The sequence below is a fragment of the Lytechinus variegatus genome, chromosome 4 (genome assembly GCF_018143015.1).
Source record: "Lytechinus variegatus isolate NC3 chromosome 4, Lvar_3.0, whole genome shotgun sequence".
NCBI lineage: Eukaryota > Metazoa > Echinodermata > Echinoidea > Temnopleuroida > Toxopneustidae > Lytechinus > Lytechinus variegatus.
This window is the reverse complement of record NC_054743.1, coordinates 30,512,017-30,527,208: the sequence shown is the minus strand read 5'-3', so window position 1 is coordinate 30,527,208 and position 15,192 is coordinate 30,512,017.

The window sequence follows — 15,192 nt, the reverse complement described above, 5'->3', positions numbered from 1 at the left end:
TCACGTTATTCATGCCTACATGAGCTGCATACAACTGCTCTAATCGCTAGGATGTGGATGGACATTGATTTAGTAAGTTCAGCTTTAAAGTTTTCGACTCAAAAATTACGTTAAAAGAGGGAAATTCGCGAATTCGTTAATCGTTACCAAACTTGCATTTGCAAAAACAATGCTAGTCCCGTGTATTCAAGTTTATGTACTGTTGTCAGTACAGCATGGGGCCGGGGAGGGTGATTTGTCTTTTCTGCACATCTGAAATGGTAATGAATTATACAGGCTGAAGATATTCCGGCCTAGATCTTAATATATAATGTAAAAACGGCATTATCGTGATATTGGGAACTACCGTTCACTTAATACAGCAGCGCTTTATTTCCACCTCCATTCTCTTCGTACACAAGTGCGCATACACAAATCAACGAGTGGTTCCCAAAACCACGATTTGGCCGTAAAAACCATACTCAGAGCAAAAAAAATGCTGAAAATTTCATCAAAAGTGGATGACAAATAAAGTTATTGAAATTATTGTACAGCTTGGCCAGCAGCCTGCAGTAGACGGGAATAACCGTTGTTTCTGGGGTCAGTGGGATTTATTCAACAATTTCTGACATTTTACTATCATGGTGGGTGGAGCCAACGTAGTTCAGCGCAACAACCAAAATACAGAGACTAAACTGAAGCTTTTGGTCTAGGCCCGTGGTAGAAAGCTGCCAGCGGTGTGTTTTGAGGAGTTTTTTTATCATGTTTTAATTTTTAAAAATTTCTCTTTCACAGACAGCTCGCTATCATGCAGCCACCATTGGGCATTAGGGGACTTACAATCCCGGGGAGGCCACTTCCATTCACGAGTGGATACCATGCGTGACCATGGGGTCTCGAAAAGCACCCTAAACACATAATTTCCATATTCTGAAAATGCACCCCTTAACAAGTAATTACTATTGGCATGTGAAACCCTACCCTTGGCTTAGCAAGTATTGGAAACATGCAAAACGATACTCTTGCCTTGGCAAATGGTCCCTGAAATGAACCCCTAAAGTCTAAACAAGTACACAAATGTTTTATTGTTACGGGTCCTTCGGTCATCGGCTTTACCTTATTTGATTTAATACGACCCCATCTACACCTCGCGCAAAAATCGTACTTTAAACACAAAGTGTTGGGGCAAAAGAACATCCTTTAGTTTATAAAACATTTTAATTTTGTTTTATCAGAATTCGACCCTAAACACGTAATTTTCCTCGCGAAATAGATACCCTTTTTTCATTATTTTTGTGTTTTTGACACCCTTATCACGTTATGTACGTAATGTGCACTGTCGTGAAAAAGACATCCTTTTTACGTGTTTTTTGGTCGCGCATGGTATCCACTCGTCAATGTAACTGGCCCCGGGCTTACAATGCAAAATCCCCCCGGCCACTCACGGGGCACATCGATTTTTTGGCTTTATTTTATGAAAATACTGAAAAGAATTGAACCAAAATGGAGATTATTATTCCCTTTTGGCCTGAAATGCACCAAAATGGGAAAAAGAAACTTGAAAGGGGAAAACATGTTGGCTGTCAAGCAACTTCACTCCGTTTTTTTCCGAACTTACGTACATAAACATATGGCGATTGAGTCCCCTGTACAGATCACGCTAGAACTCGGTCTCTGTATTTGGTGAGTGGAGCCAACGTACATCATCAGAACAACCAACATAAAAGAGACCAAAGCTTTTGGTGTAGGCCCGCGGCTGCCAAGCTAGGGCAAGGCTTGGCTGTAGGCGTTGACTCTACTAGTCTAGAGTCCCCTCACTGCTCACCACAGCACTTTCTGGTGAGTAGCCATGTACAAAAGTATTTTTTTTTATTCTTAAAGGTCAAGTCAATCCCAGAGAATGAAGATTTGAATGAATAGAGAAAAATCAAACTATTTAGCATAATGCTGAAAATTTCATCGAAATCGGATGTAAAATAAGAAAGTTATGAAATTTTAAAGATTTGCTTCCTTTTCACAAAACGGTGATATGCACAACTCAGTGACAAGCAAATGAGACAGTCGATGATGTCACTCACTATTTCTTTTGTTTTTTTATAGTTTGAATTACACATTTTTCACAGATTTGACCATAAAGACCAGCTTGACTGAATAATATTAAACAATGCTAATTCAACACGTTCAGGGTGGAATTAGTCTTTATTTTACTTGACAAAGGGGAGAAAATTGGAATATTTCATGTTTCACGTGATCAAAATAGTGAGTGGTTGACGTCATCAGTCTCCTCATTTGCATACCGACCAGGATGTGCATATAACTATTTTGTGATAAGCAAAATTTTAAAATGTCATAACTTTCTTATATTACATCCGATTTTGATGAAATTTTGACTATTATGTTTTTTGGATTTTTCTCTTTTTATTCAAATCAACTGTTTGTTGGGGTGGACTTGGGTGGACTTTTCCTTTAAATCAAAATCACACACACAAAAAATTGATTACTTTGGCCTGGAAAGTGACTTAGCGGGTCTCTTTCTACAGAAATAAAATGAAGCCTGATGGTGGCGCTAATAAATTTTGCAGCCTTGATTCAGGCTCGCTTCAAATTCAGCTCCTCTGTAATTATGCCCCACAGACAAAGTCCGGAGGGGGCATTAAGCGTTACCCCATAAGCGTTGCCCCTGTCCGTCAATTCGTTCACCCCCCCCTCCCACTTGTTTTCCGTGCAATAAATCGAAATATTCTTGGATTTAAAAAATTTTGGTGTGTAGGTAGATGACAGTATGACTAAATAAATAATACAGGCTGAGTTTGAAATTGGAATCTGCAGGTCCAAGGTCACAGCTCATGAAATATGTGAGTTGGTTTACGCATGATGAAATATTCATCAGATTTGTAAAAAAATGAGGGAGTGTAGGTAGATGAACCAAAATACAGGCAACACAAGTTTAGGCTACTACAAGTACAGGCTACTACAAGTTTGAATTCAGAGTCTGCAGGTAACAGATCAGAGCTCATTAAATATGCGAGTTGGTTTCCTCATGATAACTTATGAAATATTCAACAAATTAAAAAAAAAGGCAAATCTGTAGGTCAAAGGTCTAAATTTGTTCATTTTATACATATTGATTTCTGCATGATATTAAATTCAATCATATTGAATGAATTTCTGATCGCTTTAAGCAGGGGCATCATTTCAAATTTCTAGTGTTATAACTGTATCTAAATTCTTTTAATGCGCAATTCTTATAATTACTAGATTAATATGGGCACCAATGAATGAAATACTGGTACCTTCAAAAACATAATTTAAGATTATTATTGGCGGTGATATTGAAAACACTTTTTTTTCAAATAGTTTAAAATGATGAACACCTGGAATTAAAAAAATAGAATAAAATCTACTTATGGCGCTGTCACACCTTGGCGTTTTAGACGCGTATGCCTGACGTATCAAAATTTCTCTAAAACGTCGGCATACGCTGAACTTTGATTGTTTTTTTTCAACTCTGGGCGTATACATGTACTTAGCGTATTCATAACGAGTTGGATGAATACATAACGTATTAGTAACTTATATCGAACGCTTCGTTAACTTATAGTAACGTATTCCAATGAATGCTTAGGGTATTGCTGGCGTACACAACTTATGCCCTATGATAGCCTAACTTACGCATAGCGCGCGGCAGCGTATCGCTGACGAACACGTGTCGTAGCCTATGAAAAGGCTGCCATACACGTTCAACTATTCAAATCACAACCGCACGATACATCACCGTATCAACACCACCGCCATGCCGAAGAAAACTCCTGTGAACCCCACCTTTATATACCAATTCCTATACACGTCAATACGCCATTATACAGTAGCTGTAAGTTATAAACACGTTCAGTAAGTTTTGTGGTCGTCCGGAGCACGTCTTCATACGTCAATATACGTTGGAGTTAAGTTACACATACGTTCAAAGCACGTTACTCATAGGTTAGAAGTAAGTTTTAGGGTACGCTGGACATTATCTCGACGTACATCGACTTATGAGTAACTTACGAGTAACGTGTGTCAACGTGTATCAACGATAGCGTAAATTGCCTACAACTTATGGCCCGCGTATGCGGGACGTATGAGCCATACGCTGGCATGCGTCGAAAAATTTTGTGCTTGCACAAAATTTTTCGACGACCTCGCCGTATGACGACGTATACCAGCGTGTTTTAGCGTACTCTTGACGTATGCAAAACTTACCCGTAATGTATTCGAAGTACGCCAGCGTATTCGCCAAATTCCTCATACGTCGGGCATACGCTGTCTAAAACGCCAAGGTGTGACAGCGCCATTACCTTGAACAAAACCAGCAGTACAAGCTTTGTTCGTTATGTCAATAATACAGTCTTCTAAAGTCTATACAATGAAAAGATTGGACACTCTAAGGACTTCGCTTAATACTATGCGTCGATTTGCTTTAAAATAGTCAAGGTGCCTATTCTTTGCCGTGTGTCTTTGATATGAATATAAATCACATGCCTTCTTTAGGCCACAAATTGATTATGCGGTTCTACAGGCAGCGACGTGAAGAGAAGGAAAAGATGAGGAACAGAGTGCTCAAATGGTCACCAAAGGGACTTCATTTGTGCAATTGCATGGAAGTGTTTCATCTGGATACAGGAATCACCAAAGAAGTGGAAAGATTAGCTCATAAAGAGATTTTCATGTGTCGTGCTTTGATTTTCCTGTGAACGGAGGCATGCAGTGAACCCTCGAGTGGCCTAGTCCTCAGTCTATGCCATAAACATGAATATTCACTAGGTGGGCTGATGTCACATTCCCACTTTCCTAATGTTATTACACGAAATCATAATTGCTTCATTTTTCATGCTCATGTGTAAATGATTTGTCTCCATTATAATTAAATAAGTTACAGTAATAACTAATTAAATGCACTAAATCAGTTGTCAATTCTATTATGACCTGTAATTTCTTTTTTAATAAACCTAATTTCATATAAAATACATAAGAACAAGTGGGGGTATGATATCAGTTTGCTCACTGAATATTCATGAAGACATGCTTACATCTGTTTCATTGGAATAATGCAAATATTAAAATTCAATATCCGATTTTGATCAAATTTCTAGCATTAATTGCTTTGTGAATTTTACTCTATTTTGGAGATGAGGTCAATGATGAGTATCTTCAGCCTGGAGCATCCCTTTATCATGTTGGTTGTGGAACACCTAAGTACCTTCTAGGCAGGGCCAGAGGCAAGACTTCGAGATTCTTTCTAGAATTTATTTACATCCTGGATAGAAATACATTAGGCTTTTCTAGTAATGATTTGGGGATGAAGGAATGGAGATGTGGCTGAGAATTCGAGTGTGGCAAAATGATTCTGTTTGGTTTGGCTTGTTGCAATTTCTGCAGGAATTATAATCATGGATCGTCAGGTCAACATAATGAAACACTAGGAGGTGATCAAATGAATTGATTTTTGTATATAGAAATACTGTTTTTACAAGACAAAGTGAACAACGAACCTCATTTTGTTTTCGGAAAAACGAACCTTATTTCGTTTTCGGATTAACGAACCTTTGGAACAATGAACCTCATATCGTTTTTGGATTGTCGAACCTTCGGAACAATGAACCTTATTTCGCTTTCGGATTAACGAACCTTCGGAATATCCAAACCTTCGGAAAAACGAAGCTTCGGAATTACGAATGTATACGAAATTAATAACAAGTTTTGATAATAATACATCACAAAACCATTCATTTTGAATTGGTAGAATAATTGAATGATTATTCAGAAAAGTGGCACCTATATTATAGTTTCACTCTGCTATGCAGGTGAGACAAAAAAGGAGAGAAGGGAAACAAAAAATTTGTGCATTTTCATTTATTTACAGTCAGACTGCAGGTCCCAAGAAAGTGGCTTCTTTCATCCAAGTGATATTCATGACTTGAGTTGTTTTGCATATTTAATGAGCTTGATGCAGACCAAAACACCTCTTTTCATTTGGTCATTGCTGCTCTAATTGTGCATCGAATTTCATGAATTTGGTACCATTGTAAAGAAGAAGAATAATTCTTTCAGGTCATGTGTTTGGATTTAGTCAAAGATTTTGTAATATAGGTTAAAATTTTGATCTAAAATATCCTACAAAGTAAATATTTTCACCTGACAAAAGCTGCTATTTTCACACTTTATTTATGTTTGAGCCCAAATGATTTTTATATCATGATAAAGCTGAATATGTATGCTTTGAAATGATATAGGTTTCAAAATAAGAATTGGTTTAATCGGGTCAAGATCAAGTACATAAAGCAGTTTGAAAACAAGAATACTGCACTCTGATTGGTCAAAGAGACCACCCAGTGGCAAATTCCAACGGTTCCAGTGCCTGGGTTCGTGGGAAGGTCACACTTCCCATGTGGTAATCTCAAATACCCCGCGCCTGTTGTTCTGTGAACCTTATCCAGCCAATCAGGACTCTGGATTTCATGCAAGTACAAAATTTCAGAAATCTCGTCTTGTACCTTGGTGGGAAAAGTGTGAACTTGACCCGATTAAAAGGTGCCGCACATCAAGAATGGCATTGTGAGAAAGTACAAAAGTTCAGCTTTATGGTGATATAGATATCATTGAGGCTCAACATAAAAAGTTTTGCACAATTTGCAAAAGAAAACAGAGGAAGAAAATTCAGTTTTGAGGCACACTTTCAGGCCAGAAATTTACTTATTTAACAAAATATTGTATACAAAATAAATGACCAATATGAAAGAGTAACTCTTACTCTATCTGATGGTGCAATAATATTTCATTTAACTTGAGGTTAAAACAGGTAAATTCTTAGAAAAAGAAAATCTCACGAATCATGAGATTTTGCAAGGAGGAGGATTCAGCCACGAGATGATTTGGATGAATCTGGCCTTTTTTGCTCATTAGCATAGGGACCTGCGGTCTGACTGTTTAGGCTTATTCATTTTCAATAGTCACAGCAGTTCACAGGTGCTGCCATATATGGTAACTATTATATCAGTGCTAGCCAGCAGCTTGCGAAGGAAAGTCAGTTTCAAAGTAATTGCTTCAGTGGTGTACAGATGAAGGGGGGGGGGGCTTCGGGTGCTTGCTCCCCCCCCTGCCTCCTACAAAAAATCATGACCAAGAAAGGGGAAGAGAATATGGTGAAATACATTATTCAGAATATTGTGCTTTAATTGGATTTTTATAAATAAAACAAATTCTAAATTTTTGCTCGCTCACAAATAAAAAAAATTGCCCAATATGCCATTATCTAGCCACTTCAAAATCTTTGGCTCACTCTGCCAATGATTTGTTTCATCACACTTCTAGGCAAATGCTTTTATATAGAATACACTATTTCTCATGATTCCATTGTTTATATAATATGGCTTTGTGGAATTGTTTGGGGTCTAGAATTACTTCATTAATATGCAATTTTATTAAAATCACAAAAACTGCAAGTTCTTTTTTTCTCCTAATAATCAGAGGCGAAATGAGCCAAAAATTTTGAGGGGTTCAGATATGTCGTATCGGGCAAAATTCAATAAAAGTTGTGAGCGAGGAAGATTTTTCATTAAAAAAAAATCAAATTTTGTAGCTTGACATGAAAATATACAAAAAATGTTATATTTCATTTTTCTCTCTTTTCTTTTCTTTCCTTTTTTAGTCTTTTTTTTGAGGGGGGGGGGACCATCCCAAGCTCCCCCCATCTGTTTACCTCTGTCTATATCACTGTTATATTGTTGTCATTATTTGATGACTAATTTCATAGAAACGACTGATTCAGAAAAATATTAAATACAGCCTTTCGTGAAAAGCTGTCCCGGTTGTCTCAAAAATGTGCGTTTATTTGTCTGCCCTCCATCAACCCACCCTATTTCAAGAAAAGCTCCCAGCTTTCTCGAAATGGTGCGGCCATCCCAGCTCTGCGAAGACAGACGATGGTAACAAGCCAACAGTTTATGATACAGTATATTTTGATGGTATCATAAAAACCTATATAATTATCATTATTTTATGAAGAAAGCCTGTATGGTTTATTTACGTTAACTATTAAAATTCTCTATCTGGGGGTACCCATCTCAACGTCCGTATGACATTTTTTTTAGTCACGAAATGAATTAGTGATAATTTCATTTTCTCAGTAATTTAATGCCCAAGTCTACATGGTTTTACCATGTTTGATGCATATTTTGCCTCTGTTATTATCTTGATTGGATTTATTTCCAGATTCTTCACAATAAATGCAAGTTTTATCATAATTTTAGTTCTGAAAATTGACTAAGGCAGTAAGGCTTCATCTCTTATGTATTTTCTACCGATAGTATCGATATAACGATATCAATGGATTCTGGTTAAAAATCCTTTTGGGTTAAGATTGGAACTAACTCTGTAGATAAAGATATAGACTAACTTGTCCAGGTGTTGAGAAACGGGCCCCTGCTAAGTAAGCCTAGAGTTTTCTTAATTATGTGTAATTGATTTCATGGCATTTGTTTACATTTGCTGCAGATTCCCATTCAGCAATTGGACTGAACCTGTACTGTAACACAGTATGGATGAGCTTCATTGAATTCCTCCAAGAGCTCTGTACTCTGTTCTGATCATTTTGAAGATGCTTGCTTGACAGAACTGGGCAAACGATTCGTCTTAGACAGGATGCTGTCCCAACCATATTTGATATCCCCCCTCGTCTTCAGAAGGTACAGTAGATCAATATCATACATGTGTTCTAAAGAAACATATTTTCTGTACTATCATCTACCTTTGGTTTGACAGGACAATGTTTTAAACATTCCATTTTCAGTAGCCAAAGAGAGATAAAGAATTATATATTCGGGAGGGTAACCATAGACCTGGGCCTATATTGTGTATTTAAAGTAAACGCTTACTCAATAATCAAACAAATTAAAAATTTGGTTTAGCCCTACATAATTAGCCTGGGCTACTTTGAAATTGCATGGCGAAGGATGCATCGCTGATTTTTCAGACTCTATTGAAATTTATTTTAAATAAATTAATTTATGCATAGACAATTCTCTGCTGTACAGGTAAGTCTCCAAATAATTCCAAAAGGTCTATAGTTTCTATCAAATGTGCACCTAAAAAAATGGTAAATCAAATTTCTATTATGTATTTTATTTCTATAATTTCTTTGTTTCAGGGCCTTAAGTGTTTTGTTTTTTCTGAAGGGATTTCCATTGGATTAAATTTATATACAAAATAACGTTTTTGAGCATTATTTGGTCCAACATGAACTCATAAATGTTGCGTATCTGGGTGTTGCGAATTTGGTCCCAAAAGTTCTGCGAGACTTGAACCAAAAAACATCATGAGGACTTGTTTCTCAGTGTGGACTTATTGCAAAAAACTGTGGAGGGGGCGTATTAAGCCCTCCCCCCTTTGGGGCCAGATAGGGTTAATATATCATCATAAATATTAAAAAACATGTTTTTCTTGCTGCAAGTCGGAGGAAAAGTATTGATTTCTAAATAAATATTATTCTTCATGTACTATTGAATATTAATTTGACAAATTCAAAGTTATCTTTCAATTCTTGTATCTCTGTTTGTTCAATATTTCTTTTTTTCTGAAATGTTTCTTTTTTAAAATTCACTCTTCTACAGAATTCACACAAGCCAGGGAAACCCCCGGAAGAAAGACGTTTCGATTCAGCGAACAACCTCCCAGATACTGCAAAGACACCTGTACCAAAGTCCTCAGCACTTTCATTTCTCAAGGACCACTACTACTCAATACCAGAAAGTCCAGGAGGGGTAAAGTGGAAGTTAACAACAATAATGGACTTTATTAAAAACTTGGAGAAGAGGCTGGAGACCACACAGAAGTGTAGATTACATGTACTTGCTGTTAAGTTTGGACAAACCTGACTTGCACAACTTTACAACAAATAATTTACGCTATGTGCATTCTGATTATTTAACATAGCTCAATGAAATAGTTTATCACTGGGCATGTAACAAAAGTGAATTCATTAAATTTGAACGTGTTGCAAAAATGATGTCTTACAGTAAATTCATTCTGGCTTAGAATGTCGGAAGAGAAAAAAGTTTGTGAAAAGAAGGAATGACGGCAAGCTGACTGAAGAATAGAACAGGATAGAGCAAGGGAAACTTAAAGGTCAACTTCACCCAAAAAAAATTTTGATTTGAATAAAAAGAGAAAATAAAACAAGCAAAACACTGAAAATTTGATTGCAAATTTGATGTAAAATGAGAAAGTTCTGATCCAATCCAATCCAAAAGTCATTTGATATAGCGCCTTTTCCTTTCGGTTACAAAGCGCTGCACACACACTACTCCATATTTGTTTTGGCCACTAAAACAACTGTTCTACACCTGAGAATGATCGGTCTAGTCCATGCAATTAATTGTCCACTTAGCAGAATAGATGGGATTTAATGGCCTTCTTGAATTGTTCAACAGAGGAGGCCATCTGCACTGCAGCTGGTAGGTGATTCCATAGTTTTGCAGCAATCACAGGAAAGGACGTTTCACTCGCACGTCTCTTGGAAAGGCGTTGAGTGAGCCAGATTGACGAAGATGAACGAGTAGTACGGACTTGAGAACGACGAATGAGAATGTTATCGATGTACTCCGGGCTTCTGTGGTTGAGCGACTTGAAGACTAGCAGCAAAATTTTGAAGGCTATCTGTCTCACCAACCAATGGAGTTCCAGTCGGAGAGGTTCTGTGCGAGTCCGAAGGGGAGCAGAGAAGACAAGCCTAGCGGCAGAGTTCCGTAGTCTCTGAAGTCGGTCTAAGTCTTTCTGGCTAAGAACGCTGAAGAGACTATTGCAGTAGTCCAGTCTGGAAAGAACAAGAGCCCTGACAGCAGCATGACATGTTTGCTTGTCAATAAAACGTCTCACTCCCCAGAGGTTACGAAGATGAAACTTGACGTTTCTGCAGACCAAGGTGACGTGATGGCTGAGATTTGCAGAAGGCTCAAATGTTATACCAAGATTGCGAACAGACTTACAAGGCTGGAAAGATTTCTCGTTAATTGTCAGTCTGACATCCTTCATGAGATCAGATGATAAATGATGTGGCGAAGCAGAGACAAAGATTCAGTCTTTGCATCATTGAGTTTGAGCTTGTTTGCCTTCATCCAGTCATGGATTTCAGTGATACAGCAGCTAAGTTTGTGAATAGCATTATCAACTGCCACTGGATCCGTTGGAACAAACTGCATACATGTGGAAGGAAACATGAGATCGAAGGATATCTCCAATTGGACGAACATAGAGTGTAAACAACAGTGGGCCGATGACGGAACCTTGCGGAATGCCGTAGTTCAATGTATGTGGTCTGGAAAACTGACCCGACACAATTTTAAAATTTAGCTAAATTAAAAAAACAAGAGTTAAGTGCGCATTCTGGTGGGTATGCAAATGAGGAGACTGATGATGTCATCCACTATTTCTTTTGTTATATTTCTCCTCGTCATGTTTAACAAACTTTTATTCCTCTCTGATCATGTGGAATTAGCATTATTCAATACTATATGGTTCAGTAAAGTTTGTCCTTATTGTCATATCTCTAAATAATGAAATATCGTATAATTCAAACAATAAAAAACAAAATAAAGAGTGAGTGAGGGACATCATCGACTGTCTCATTTGCATGTCACTGAGTTGTGCATATTATTTTTTTTTTATGAAAAATAAGTGAAAGTTTGAAATGCCATATCTTATTAGACATGCGATTTTGATGGAATTTTTAGTGTTATGCTAGTTTGATTTCTCTCTATTTAATTGAACCAACATTTTTCTGGGGTAGACTTGACCTTTAATAATGAGCTGTTTGATAGAGAAAAAAAGATGAATTGAGATTGAGGGTGATAGACAAAGAGAGACAGGTGTGGAGGAGCCTTTGATTAATGCCCGAGAAAGCGAACATTAGGCCTACCATATTTTTTTTTTTGTATTTCTAAAACTGTGTATGTTGTATGAAATGAAATGGGTATAATCCTTTAGTAAGATACACTCATTCACAGAATATTGACTTAAAAGAAAAAAACCCAAATATTTTACTGATTTTCTACTGTTCAGAGACTCATATCCAAAGTACCCCCCCCCCCCCCTTAACTTCAAGGTATTGGAGAGAGATGTTGAATGTGACGTGGCCAACTGCAGAAAAAATGCAGGGGGAGCCAAACATTTTTGGGATATGTTCAAGGGAGTGAAGCGACTGAGCAGAAAAATTATTCTGGGGATATTTGAGAGAGCGAAAAGACTGAGAACAAATGGAGGGGCCAAGATATTTCGAGAATATGTGAGAGGGAGCAAAGTGACCAAACAGAAGTAAAAAAGTAAAAGGAAAGAGGGACAAAAATTGTTGTGTGTGTGAGGAAGCAAAGCATCCGATCAAATAAACAGAAAGCAGGTCAGACAAAATATTTTCGAATTTGTGCTGGTGAGCGACACATTCACTCCTGAGCAATAGGGACTTGTTTAAAAATGGCATAGGAATTATGCGTTTTCTAAGCACAATACGGTAGAATTTAAGCTTTGTGAGAGTTAAATTCTGAATGAACTGTATTGGTAGCTAAGACATGCGCAGAGGATTATTTGTCTTTATCCATTTTTATTTTCCACATTTGTCTTTTGTTTGACTTTATTCTCCAGGGGGGAAACCCCAGTTCCTGTGGATGCCAATGGGGCGGGGTCTTGGAATAGTTTGAAAGGGTGAACCTGAACTTTAAAGATATCAAAGAGAGAGAAAGAATTGTAAAATGAAAATGAATGAAAGCAAAGAGAGGTGGAGAGAGTGAGAAAACAGGTGAACTTTCGAGGGGCATTAAAAAGTCTCAGATTAAAAACATTTTTGTTTTTGTAATTGATTATTTATTTCTTGTTTTATTTACTCGGTCAATCAAAATATTTTGGAAAATGTCTGCAAGGGAGCGACACATTTACTCCCGAGCGAAAGGGACTTGTTTTAGGAAATATGCAATTTCTAAGAATGGTAAACACATGATGTAAAGTAAATTGCCAATTCGTCTACTGCCATTTAGTCCACACACCACATAGTCTACCTTCATTCGGTCTAATGCCTTTTTGTCCACCACCCATTTCGTCCAATAGCAGCTTCGTCTACCACCCATTTGGTCTAATTTTATGTAGGCTTATGCCAACTCGTCTATTAATCAGTTCGTCCAATGTTTATTTATTACAATAGCCATGTTGGCTAATATCAGTTGGTCCAAATTGTCTACTGGTACTTGTCATTTTGTCCAATTGCCATTTCGTCTAATTATTTTGTCCACCACCCATTAGGTCCAATAATCAACCAACCAAATTGTGTAATACCCAGTTCGTCCAATTCTAAAATCGCTCAATTGTCATTTAGACTAATAGCCAAATAGCCAATTGGTGCAATAGCCATGTTGTCTAATACAAATAAGATGCATTATCCGAGGGGGCGAAATGACTTCTTAAATATACTTTGAAATTATTGAAGATAAAAAAGAAAACATATAACTAGGCCTACTGTCAGGAATGGAATGATGCAGTACAGCATACAGCATCCCACACGCTCTCTCTACTACATAACGCTCACAAAAAGGGGAATGGGAGTGGTTAAAAATGTTAAAATTGGAATAGGGTCCTTTGATTTGGAATTTTCCCTTTCTTGATAATCATCATTCATGATAATCATCATTCATCATATAACTGATAATATTAATAAATAATTGTAATTCACGATAGTACTAATAAATAAATGTACTATAATAATGATAATAGCTTTTGACGGTACCCAAAAAATTAAAAGAGAAAAAAGTGGGAAAGGAGGGGAAGAACATGACATAAGAACACAAAATGTATTACAATGGAGGTGAAAAAGTTTACTTATAAAAAAAAAATCAAACGACAGGTGTAAATTAATAACAAATCACAAGAGCAACAGGATGATCGAGTCAGCAATACACAGGCACCGAACTAGAAGGGCTGCTAGTAGTAGACTATTCCTATTTGATTATAGACAAAATGAATATTGGACCTATTGATGATTAGACCAAATGATTGTTAGAAAAAATGGGTTGAGACTAAGTGACAGTGGATCAACTGCAGTTGGACCAAATTGAACATAGACAAAATGAAAGTAGACTAATTGGTCATTGGCCCATTTGCCCTTAGACCAATTGGCAAATGGACTTAATGGTAATAGACATACTGTAATGAAAATTGGACCGTGACAAAATGGCAAAAATTGTAATTAGACAAAATGAAAATAGACGAAATGGTTATTAGACCAACTAGCTATTGGACATAATGATAATTGCAAGATTTGGGAAACAACTGATTTTAGAAGAAATGACATACCATTTGGTGAGTGGGCAAAATGGCAGTGGATGAAATGGCAATAAACCTACTGTAGGCCTACGGTAGAATTTAGGTGTTTTGAGAGTTAAATTCTGAATGAACTGCTTTTGCTGGTAAGACATGCACCAAGGATCTGTTTCTTGTATCCATTTTATTTTCCACATTTGTTTTGTTTGATTTCAGTTTTCAGGAGGAAGCCCCCCCCCCCATCCTGTGGAAGCCAATGGGGCTGGGGCTTAGAATAGTGCAAGATAGAGAGGGTAAACCTGAACTTTAGATATCAAAAGACAAACAAAGAATTGTAAAATGAAAATGAATGAAACAAAGACAGATAGAGAGAGAGAGAGTGGGTGAACTTTCGAGGGGCATAGGAAAGTCTGAGATTAGAAACAACGTTTTTGTTTATTTTTTTATTCATTTATTCTGTTTTCTTTACCCAGGGTAGACTCTTGAGTACAAAACTGCTTTACAAGAGAGCACTGCACATCTACATGTATTTATCAGCATTAATCCCATCTAGGCCTGGGGGCCTCGGAGGCCCCCCCCCCTCAACGAATCGCGTGATATTTTCGTCGTGCGAAATTTTCTGACCGCGCCGCTCGCTGACTTTTTACTTTCAAGTCTTGCGCAACTTTTGAGACCAATTTTGCGTCACCCGGGTACATGGTTCCGAAATTACGCAACATTATGTAAGTGCATGTCAGACCGAAAATTGCTCAAAAATTGTGTTTTCAACCAAAATTCATAAATGTATGATTATTTTTAGTTTTTCTAGTCTAAATGTATTCATTTTATGCTTTTTATGATCACAGAAGAGTCCCCAACAAATTTCATTGAAAAAACAAT